This window comes from Myotis myotis, unplaced genomic scaffold (assembly GCF_014108235.1).
Source record: "Myotis myotis isolate mMyoMyo1 unplaced genomic scaffold, mMyoMyo1.p scaffold_m19_p_1, whole genome shotgun sequence".
Taxonomy (NCBI): domain Eukaryota; kingdom Metazoa; phylum Chordata; class Mammalia; order Chiroptera; family Vespertilionidae; genus Myotis; species Myotis myotis.
Window position 1 is genome coordinate 45,105,114 of NW_023416313.1, and position 11,310 is coordinate 45,116,423.

Below are 11,310 nucleotides of genomic sequence, written 5' to 3' on the forward strand. Positions count from 1 at the left end.
GGGGATCCAGACCAGGAACCAGGCATATGCTCTGACCAGGAGGAATAGAACCATGACCTCCTGGTTCATAGGTTGACACTCAACCACTGAGCCACACCAGCAGGGCAAGAGGGAAGATTTGAGAGAGGTTTTTTGTTGTTGTTGTTTTTAATTTACTTTTAAAGAGAAAGAAAGAGATTGAACCTGCAACCCGGGTATGTGCCCTGACAGGAATCGAACCCACCACCTTTCGGTGTATAGGAAGACACTAAACCAACTGAGCCACACCAGCAATGGGGAGAGATTTTTTTTTTTTTTTTTTTTTAATGAGCTAGAATCAACAGGATTTGAAGCCAGGTTAGAAAGGGGGGTGGTGTTTTCTGTTATTGTTACTTGGAGTTGGGAAGAGAGGATGGGGGTGACTTTTCATCCCTGGGAAAGTTTATATATATATACAGAGTAGCATTGATAGGTGTCAGCCTACTCCTCTGACAAGAATTTCTGAGGTTGAGCTAGTCAAAATTGGTGAAAAGAAACACCAATTCGAGGGAGGATAAGGAGAAAAACAATCATCTCCCTTCACTAGGAAAGAATGTTCAAATGAAGCCCTCTTAGATCTAAAGAGCACATTATTGTGACCTGGGAGAGGAGCTGGATGGGGATGTTTGTTCTGATATCTAATAAATAAATTAAGGAACTCACTTTATTGTCTGTGCCCCCAATTCTTAGAGGTGAGCATACTTTTCTTCTGATATGCAATGAGGCTAAGTTCATCTCAAAGGGTCCCATTCCACAGCCTTCTTTGCATTTGAAAGAAACCAAAAAAAAATCATGAACATGGATGTCAATACGCCTAGGGTGGCAAAAGGAAAAGGAATTGAAGTCAAGTACCATAAAGAAATGCTGCCCATTTGTGTAACCTGTGATTAAGGTGCTATTCATCATCCAAGATTAAAGGAAGAAGTTTCTTATGTTGAGTAGAGAGATACAAGAGAATACCAGTCACTTCCAAGGGAACACAAAGAGGCACGTTTTATCACCACTGTCACTACTTCATTCTTTTATCTGACAGCAAAAACTGATCCACTAGAGCCACACATTTGCAATGCTTCTTAGGTTAGCTCTATCAGTTGGCCTATATTCACTATTAACTAGTCCATGCTAGCCAATTGTTATGTCTCTCCCATAGGTTGCATTTGGAAAATCCTTCCATGAAGGAAAAAAAATATACCTGTTTACAATCAATGTGTGACAGACCAACAAACCTAAATACTGCAGCATCCTCACTTGTTAAAATTAAAATAGGTCTCTGGGAAAGAGAGTAGCTGATTCGTTATTTAAATGAAATAGAACTCTAAATACATAGACTGAAACCTTGCAGGTTACAATCAGAAGTCACACCTAAGTATTAAAACTGAAAGTTGTCTTTTAAATTAATGTGTAATTGAGAATTTTATATTAGTTTCAAGTGACTCAACATTTATATACAATACCTACCATGATAAAATCACCATGATAAAATCTAGTAACTGTCCCCATACAAAGTTAAAAAGTGGACAGCTTTGCCCTAGCCCGTTTGGTTCAGTGGAGTGAAAGGTCCCGGGTTCCATTCAGGTTAAGGGCACATGCCCTAGTTGTGGGCTCGATCCCCATTGGGGGGGGTGTGCAGGAGGCAGCCAATCAATGAGTCTCTCTCATCATTGATGTTTCTATACCTCTCTCTCCTCTCCTCTCTGAAATCAATTATATATATATATGCATATATATCTGCATATATATATAAAAGACTGCAGTTTAAAACAAAAAAAAGTGGACAGCTTTAATTTTTACTTTCAAGAAATAGTAATTTAAAAAAAATAAAAGGATTATTTTAAATTAATGCCTATTTTTCCCCCATGGCAAAAAAAAAAAAAAAATGGAACAAGACTGGAAATGTGAACTATATTCCTGAAGGAATTCTCAGAATACAATGTCAACACAATTATTATAAGGAACTGATTTACTCCAGATAGATGAGGCAGTCACAAAATTGAACTCTGTGGGTGTTGACTCAGGATTACTGTGTAAAGCTCACATTGAGACTATAAAGAAAGTGGAATGGTGGACCATGGCATCCTCAGGCATATTTACAAAATAAGGTGGTAGTGCTTTTTACTAGCCGAACACTGAGCTCTCCTCCCATCAACTAGCTTTTCCTCGGAGGGCCAAAGCTAGGGTGCAGCCAGAGACCAAGGCGCTGAGCATCACCTTACACACACAAGGTTCCAAAGACCAAGAAGTCTTTGTTAGTAAGCATCATTATTAACAATCATCTCTTTAAAATACATGAATGTAGTTTTATTAAAAAGCCATGAAAGATTACATACACATATACACATACATGTGCACAAACGCATAGAGTAAAGTTTGCCTCTACCCACTGTCCTCTAACCATCCATTTCTCAGTGATTGATAGTTACCAGTTTCTTGTGTATCCTTTAAGACAGTCTGTGTTTCATCATTTTTAAATTTGGTAATTCCCCTGTCCTTGGAATTTTGACAAGTTTTCCACCTGCTATCAAAGGATGTTCTGAAGCCAGCACGTTTACAAGTTGAGAGCAAAAGGAAAGGGAAGCATAATAGACAAATGAGATCCTGTGTCACTAGAAACAAAGGATACTGGAAGGAAAAGGTAAGTTTGCTATATTTGGAAGAATAATTTTCTATTTAACAACATAGCTTAAGTAGGAAAAACATAAGACTTCAGAGTCAGACACTGATAATTGGCTATGTCACTGTCTTTGCCACTTTGGTCATTAGGTAATCTCTCTGAGCTTTATTTCCTAAGTTATAAAAACAGAGATAATGTTAACTACCACATAGAGTTGTGAGGTATCTGGCATACAGAAAGAACCTTTTAAATGGTGACTATTATTATTTTCTTAAATATTGTTTAAAGGAAATGGTTATTGTTGTACTTTAATTCTGTTTCTTCCCTTCTCTCTGATTCTACCTCAGTATTTTTTTTCATTGAAATATAATTGACATGCAACCAACTCAATATTTATTTGTTAACAAGAGGCCCAGTGCACAAATTCGTAGACCAGTGGGGTCCCTCGGCCTGGGCTTTGGGGATCAGTGGACCTCTGTGCCACCGCAGCCCAGCCTTACCCACCAGCCTGTTGGGCTCCAGTCCACTGTCCATGTGGATCCCCCACAACACGAAGTAGTACAGGAAGCAGCAGGCAGCCAGGGAGGAGCCAGAGCCTAGGCTGGGCATCCCGGCTCCGCTGCTCCTGCCACCGCCGCCACTCGGGTGCGCAGCGGAGTGTCTCCACAGGAGAGGCTCGTACCTCCGCAGCTGCGCTCGCCAGCCGTGAGCCCAGCATCTGGCGCCCGTCTGTCAGCTGAGCGGCGCTCCTGCTGTGAGAACACACTGACCATCGGGGACGCTCCTGTGTTGAGCATCTGCCCCCTGGTGGTCAGTGTGCATCATAGCTACTGGCCGGTCATCTGGTTGTCTGGTTGTCCAGTTGTGGGGTCGCTTAGGCTTTTATATATATAGATAATGTATCTAAGGAGTTAAGCATCCTCCCCAGGAAAATAAATTTTTCTTAAAAACAAATTCGGTGATATTAGAAAATACCATGCTGAAGGTTAAGTTCCAAGAGGTCTGTTCAAGCATATTCTATGTTGTAGGGCAGATAAATACCCTACTGGTCTGAAGGACATCAGAGGAATGAGAATCATCACTGTAAAAAGATCTTGGAAGCACCTATTTAGTCTGTTTTCCCCCACTATATTTAAAACTAGAGGCCCAGTGCATGAATTCATGCATGGGTGGGGTCCCTCTGGGTGGCCTGCAGGGATCGAGCCAAAACCTTCAGTCCAACGCTGCTTGCAGCTCCTACCTGCAGCTCCTGCTCATCCTGGCCCCACTGTGCCTGCTGTGGGCTCACACCCAATCAGTCCCGATCGGGAGAGGCTCGCATTGCCGCAGCAGCACTCGCCAACCATGAACCCTGCATCTGGCACCTTCCCAAGGGGAGTGGCCGGCAGGATCAGGTTGAAACCAGCTCTCCGACATCCACCAAGGGGTCCCGGATTGCGAGAGGGCACAGGCCAGGGTGAGGGACCCCACTGGTGCATGATGGGGTCAGGGAGGGACTGCAGGAGGGTTCCAGGGCGTGTCCAGCCCATCTCACTCAGTCCTGATCGGCCAGACCCCAGCAGCAAGCTAACCTACCAGTTGAATCATCTGCCCCCTGGTGGTCAGTGCACGTCATAGCAAGCGATTGAGCAGCCTTAGCATATCATTAGCATATTACGCTTTGATTGTCCGGTTGTTCTGCCGTTTGGTCTATTTGCATATTATCCTTTTATTATATAGGATAATGTTCTGTGTCATAATAAAATCTTTACATCTATCTATATAATACATATATGCAAGTGTAAATATATCACATACATATGTATACTATATACCTCATACATGTACATATGGGCCTACAGTTTTTTGCTCATAATCAGTATTTAATAAATGATTATTGAATTTAAATCAGTAGACTATTTGATATATGTGTGGGGGGGATTTAGTGATATAATGCGTGTTTTAGAAATAACACTTTTATTTGGCCAAGAAGCAACAAAAATGAAAAAGCTAATGGTAAATTGGACACTGGATAAGACATTTTTTCAGTAAATATAGAAACTGTATTTTCTAATAATCTTCATATATATTTTTAATTTGCATTTGTAGGCTCCATTTATAACAAACATTTACTAGTGGCTGCTAAAAGTACTCATATGGCACCTAATTTATATTGAAGTCCCTTAAGCAAATACAATGTCATTTGTAGGGTGGCATGGGAAATGATTCACCTAGTATATAATTCCATTGTGATCACTTGTACTTCATTTAAACAAATTAATTATTCTACCTACTACTGTAATCACAAATTAATCCTCAAAATTAGAAGGGGAAAAAGATAAACAGTAATTTGTGGGACCTGCTTTCTAGGTTTTTTAATTCAAGAACATGGCATAGTTGGAGACTAAGCTATCACAAGAACTATCCCTTTTTAGAAAAACTCAAGAAAGTAATTGTATTTCCAACTCCACTCCCATTCCATACCACTTTTTACACCTTCGTGGATGTTTCTATGACCTTCTTTGTTTCCTTTCCATTCAGAATTTGTATGCTGCACTGTATCGCAATAGGGTTCCCTCCTTCAGTGTGGTCTGGCCCTTTGAGATACTCCCCCACAGTTTTGTTTGTTTGTTTTCACTCATTGCAATTTCTGCTGGTAACAATTTTCTTGAAGGCTGACCATGAATCTGACCGCATGCTTTTAGTAAGATCATGGAGTCAGGACTCATCTATTCTGAGAGTCATTACTTTCAGAAATATTTATCAATGCATTCCTTATACTAGACATTGAGAAATATATAAATGCAAGTAGTCCCCACTTCCAAGTCTCTCTCAGGTTATTAAAGGACACGGATAAAAAAAATCAATTGCAACACATTGCAATTACTGATATGAGGAGGTACATCAGGATACTATTGGACTTCAAAGGAGGGACACTTTCACACTCTTATGGATCAGAGACGATTTCAATAGACTTGAAACCAAAGTTGGATCTCGAAGGAATAAATAAAGATTAGCAAAATGAAGGAGGGAATGCTGTCATAGTTAGAGGGAAGAGTTTTTAGAAAACCCCAGAGGCATAAGAGGATCTAGAAAATTCAAGAAGTTGCAAATGGTTTGCAGCAGGAATGCTGACATAGTGGGAATTTTGAAAAGGCTAATAGAAGTCAGATCAATCAAAAGCCTTATTTCATGCATTGTAAGAAACTTGAACTTTATTTGGAAAATAATTGGGTGACAATTGAAATAGGAGAGTGATATAAGCAGATTTACATTTAGAAATTGGACTTTGGCAATAGTTTGGAGAAGGAATTATAGGACAAGAGACCTGTTATCCAGAGATAGTGAAGGGGCTGATGCTATAATTCACAGGAGAAAACAGGAGTGCCTAGACCAGTGGTTCTCAACCTTCTGGCCCTTTAAATACAGTTCCTCATGTTGTGACCCAACCATAAAATTATTTTCGCTGCTACTTCATAACTGTAATGTTGCTACTGTTATGAATTGTAATGTAAATATCTGATATGCAGGATGGTCTTAGGCGACCCCTGTGAAAGGGTCTTTCGGTCGCCAAAGGGGTCGCGACCCACAGGTTGAGAACCACTGGCCTAGACCATGAGAGCAATTTCAAGAACTATTTAGACTGACTATGGAAATCTTACTATCGTGAAAGTATCCTCTATAAGCCTTATGGAAATATCAGCCCCCCCCCCCAAAAAAAAAAAAATTTGTGTGTGTGTGTGTGCTATGTCAATTGATCAGAGGGATAGAAAAGAATTTAAAGGTTATTGAGAGATTCTAATCCAGTGATTAAATTCCTTTTATAACATCCGCCGAAACCGGTTTGGCTCAGTGGATAGAGCGTCGGCCTGAGGACTGAGGGGTCCCGGGTTCGATTCCGGTCAGGGGCATGTGCCTCGGTTGCGGGCGCATCCCCAGTGGGAGATGTGCAGGGGGCAGCTGATCGGTGTTTCTCTCCCATCGATGTTTCTGACTCTCTGTCTCTCTCCCTTCCTCTCTGTAAAAAATCAATAAAATATATATATAAAAAAATAAATAAATAAATTCCTTTTATAACATCCCTGCGAGGTGGGGATTTAGCCCATGTTAAATGACTCCTTTGAGAACAATCCACTCACTATTCCCTAAGAAAGATCTCAAACATTTCCTCTAACTTAAAAAAAGAAAAAAACAAACAGGAAGCTGTGTAGGGACTTGCAAGTCAAGATTCCAGGTGTTACCCAGATTTTCCATTGACTTCACTCCCACTCTCTTCCTGAAATTCATCTCTGTATAGTGATGCATAATTTATATGTAGGCCTGACTTTATGGGAAGGTACTAAAAAGAAGCTGTTCCCTAAGTAATGTCATTTTGGGGTCCAAGAAGCAAAGTTCTCCTTCCTCAGCAACCCCCACACCCAAGCTATCTTGGAGTCTCAGACACCACCATTAGCATTTCTGAAGAAATGGCACGTTGAACTAAATCACACTAGGGTGTTAATGAGGTATCAGATAGATTTCATCCTGACATTGGGGACCCTGGGAAGTACAGAACCACGAGTAAAGGAAAGAGCACTAAAAGTGGAGAAAAGCAGCACTTAGGCAAGATGAGCCGGAGGTTCCCGGTGGCCCACAGACAGAAATGCTTGGTTAATCACATAAGAAGGACCTGGAATTTGTTCAAAATACTGTGTCCAGGACTCCTCCTTGTATTATGTTTGTCTCAATAGATCTGGGGTAGATTCCGGGGGAATTCTGATACGCAGTTAAATTTCGGGACTGTTAGGTGTGAAGCTACATTGAAAAAAAAAAAGCGAAAACAACATGACCCCATTTCACAAGAACACACAGAGTCAATGTTCCTATTAAGCTCTTGTTCTAAATTCTCTAAGGTGAAGGTTATGGGGAGAGTCACTGGCACATTCGGTGTTTGCGAAATGTGTCACTGACTTTTTTTTTTTTTTTTAATATATTTTTTATTGATTAAGATATTACATATGTGTCCTTGTCCCCACGTTACCCTCTACCCCCCACCCCCCCCCACCCCCGCTCATGCCCTCACCCCCCCGTTGTCCATGTCCATTGGTTAGGCCTATATGCTTGCATATAAGTCCTTTGGTTGATCTTTCCCCCTTACCCCCACCCTCCCCTACCTTCCCTCCAAGTCCCGACAGTCCAATCAATGCCTCTCCGTCTCTGGATCAGTCCTTGTTCATCAGCTTATGTTGTTCATTATATTCCACAAATGAGTGAGATCCTGTGGTATTTATCCGCTCTCAAGTTCCATCCATGCTGTGGCAAATGGTAAGAGTTCCTTTTTCTTCTTCCTCTTCTTAAAGAATACCTTTCAGCATTTCATATAATGCTGGTTTGGTGGTGATGAACTCCTTTAGCTTTTTCTTATCCGTGAAGCTCTTTATCTGACCTTCTATTCTGAATGATAGCTTTGCTGGATAAAGTAATCTTGGTTGCAGGTTCTTGCTATTCATCACTTTGAATATTTCTTGCCAGTCTCTTCTGGCCTGCATGGTTTCTGTTGAGAAATCAGCTGACAGTCGTATGGGTACTCCCTTGTAGGTAACTGACTGTCTTTCTCTTGCTGCTTTTAAGATTCTCTCTTTATCTTTTGCTCTTGGCATTTTAATTATGATGTGTCTTGGTGTGGTCCTCCTTGGATTCCTTTTGTTTGGGGTTCTCTGCGCTTCCTGGACTTGTAAGTCCATTTCTTTCACCAGGTAGGGGAAGTTTTCTGTCATTATTTCTTCAAAAAGGTTTTCAATATCTTGCCCTCTCTCTCCTTCTGGTACCCCTATAATTCTGATGTTGGTACGCTTGAAGTTGTCCCAGAGGTTCCTTACACTATCTTCATATTTTTGGAATCTCTTTTCTTTTTTCTTTTTCGGTTGGGTATTTTTTGTTTCTTTGTATTTCAAATCTTTGACTTGATTCTTGGGATCCTCTTTTCTGCTGCTGGATCTCTGTAAATTATTCTTTATTTCAGTCAGTGTATGCTTAATTTCTAGTTGGTCCTTTTTCATGTCCTCCATGGTCTCCCTATACTTATTGAGGGATTCATTAAATTTATCGGCGGTTTCCATAAAATTCTTGAAAAACCTTATAACCGTGGCCTTAAACTCTATATCCAATCGTTTGCTTTCCTCCATTTCTGCCATTTGTGACCTGTTTCTTTGTCTCCGCATTTTGGCAGCTTCCCTGTGTTGATAGAGTGGCCCTGTGCGCCAGGTGTCCTGTAGGGCCCAGTAGCTCAGCCTCCCCAGTTACCTGGGGTGGACACTCTTGGTGCACTCTTGGTGCCTTGGTTGTTGTAGAATCACTGGGAGGAATTGACCTCCAGGCCAATTGGCTGTGAGAATCAGCTGTGTCTAAAGTGGGAGAACTTCTGTGCTGAAGACACCCTTCTGGGGCAAGACTTGCTTCAGTGGGGCTTTGGTGCTCACTGAGTCTGCTCCCTGAGTGCGTCCCTTATGGATCTGAGGAGTTGCAGTCTGGATGGTCCCCCTCTGACCACTGGGTACAGTGGCTCCTGGATCTAAGGAGGTGCTAATTCAGCCTCTGTCTGAGGCCACACAGCAGGAGCCACGAAGAGGCTCAGCTGTGAAGCAATGCAAGCCGCTGCGGGGCCTTGGGCCTTCTCTTGGAAGTTCCAGGTCTGCCTGGTTCGGCTGCAGTTAGGTACATTCACATGCAAAAGCCTCTGCCGCAGCCTGGGTGGAGCGGGGTCTCAGGGAGTCAGAGGGCGGAGAAAGCGGCCATGGCCGATTCTCCGCCCGGAGTCGCGCGTCTCAGTGTTCCGGTAACGGCTGCAGGCACCTCTGAGGGAAAGCCGCCCTCAAGTTCGCTCGCTGCCGGACAGACCAGCTTCTCCCCGTATGAGACCTGGGTCCCCAGAGACTTCCCGGAACCGGAGTTCAGAGCCGTCGGGAGTTTGTGATTCAAAAAGACAGCCGCGTCCTCAGGCGCCACCCCCTTTCCTCGCGCGCGCGCGCGCCGCCGTACCTCTGCACTTCACATCCGCAGTGCCTCTGGCTCTCAGCGTGCTTTTCTTTCCTTCTAGTTGTGGAATTTACACTCAGCCAGCCTTCCTGTTGTTCTGGATGATGTTTGCTCGGTCCTTTGCGGTAATTTTCAATTGTTGTGTGAGGCAATAATTTCCCGGTGTTTACCTATGCCGCCATCTTAGTTGCTCTCCCGTCACTGACTTTTTAAAAGCTGCTGAGACTTCTTCAACAGCAGGCTTTCAATGAGCAGGACTACTAGTATGTTGATGAGTACAGAATGATACAGGACACTTTGTTTTTAAAATTTCTTTTGGAGCAGAGAGAACCAAGATGGCGGCATAGGTTAACGCCGGAGTTTGCTGCTTTGAACAACTACTTCAAAAGTGAAACCAAAAAACGGAAGGGACATCACCCAGAACCACAGGAACGCTGGCTGAGTGGAAGCCCTACAACTAGGAGGAAAGAGAAACGCATACGGACACTCAGAGGAGGCGCAGTGCTGAAGTCAAATTCTGAGGTGCGGAGTGCGCGGAGCGGGCTGGCGGCGGAGGGCGCGGTTGGCGTTTTCAATCGGGAGGGAGTCGCAGACTCTGAGCTCCAGATCCGGGCGAGTCTTTAGGGACCCAGACTCAAACGGGAGAAGCGGGACTGTCTGGCTTCGGTCAGAGCGAGTGCAGCTTTCTCTCTGAGCTTTGCAGCGGGTGCTGGGACTCAGAGAGGCAGAGCCCCTGGGGACAGGACTGAGAGCCGCCATAACTGCTCTCTCCAGCCCACCCTGTTGATCCTGTGCGACCCGCCCCGCCCAAGCCCTGCACAGAGGCATTTGCCGGATAGCCTCAGGCAAAGGCTAGATTAGCACCTCCCTAGAGGACAGAAGTTCTCTCACTACTGACACAGCTGATTCTCATAGCCACTTGGCCTAGAGGTCAAACCCTCCCTGGAATTAGCTACAACAATCAAGATTTAACTATAAGACTGCAAACAAAGACCACTAGGAGGTGCACCAAGGAAGCATAACAAAATGCGGAGACAAAGAAACAGGACAAAATTGTCAATGGAAGATATAGAGTTCAGAACCACACTTTTAAGGTCTCTTAAGAACTGTCTAGAAGCCGCCGATAAATGTAGTGAGATCCTCAAGAAATCTAATGAGACCCTCGATCTTATATTGGGGAACCAACTAGAAATTAAGCATACACGGACTGAAATAACGAATATTATACAGACTCCCGACAGCAGACCAGAGGAGCGCAAGAATCAAGTCAATGATTTGAAATGCGAGGAAGCAAAAAACACCCAACCGGAAAAGCAAAATGAAAAAAGAACCCAAAAATGCGAGGATAGTGTAAGGAGCCTCTGGGACAGCTTCAAGCGTACCAACATCAGAATTATAGGGGTGCCAGAAGATGAGAGAGAGCAAGATATTGAAAACCTATTTGAAGAAATAATGACAGAAAACTTCCCCCACCTGGTGAAAGAAATGGACTTACAGGTCCAAGAAGCGCAGAGAACCCCAAACAAAAGGAATCCAAAGAGGACCACACCAAGACACATCATCATTAAAATGCCAAGAGCAAAAGATAAAGAGAGAATCTTAAAAACAGCAAGAGAAAGAAACTCAGTTACCTACAAGGGAATACCCATACGACTGTCAGCTGATTTCTCAACAGAAACTTTGCAGGC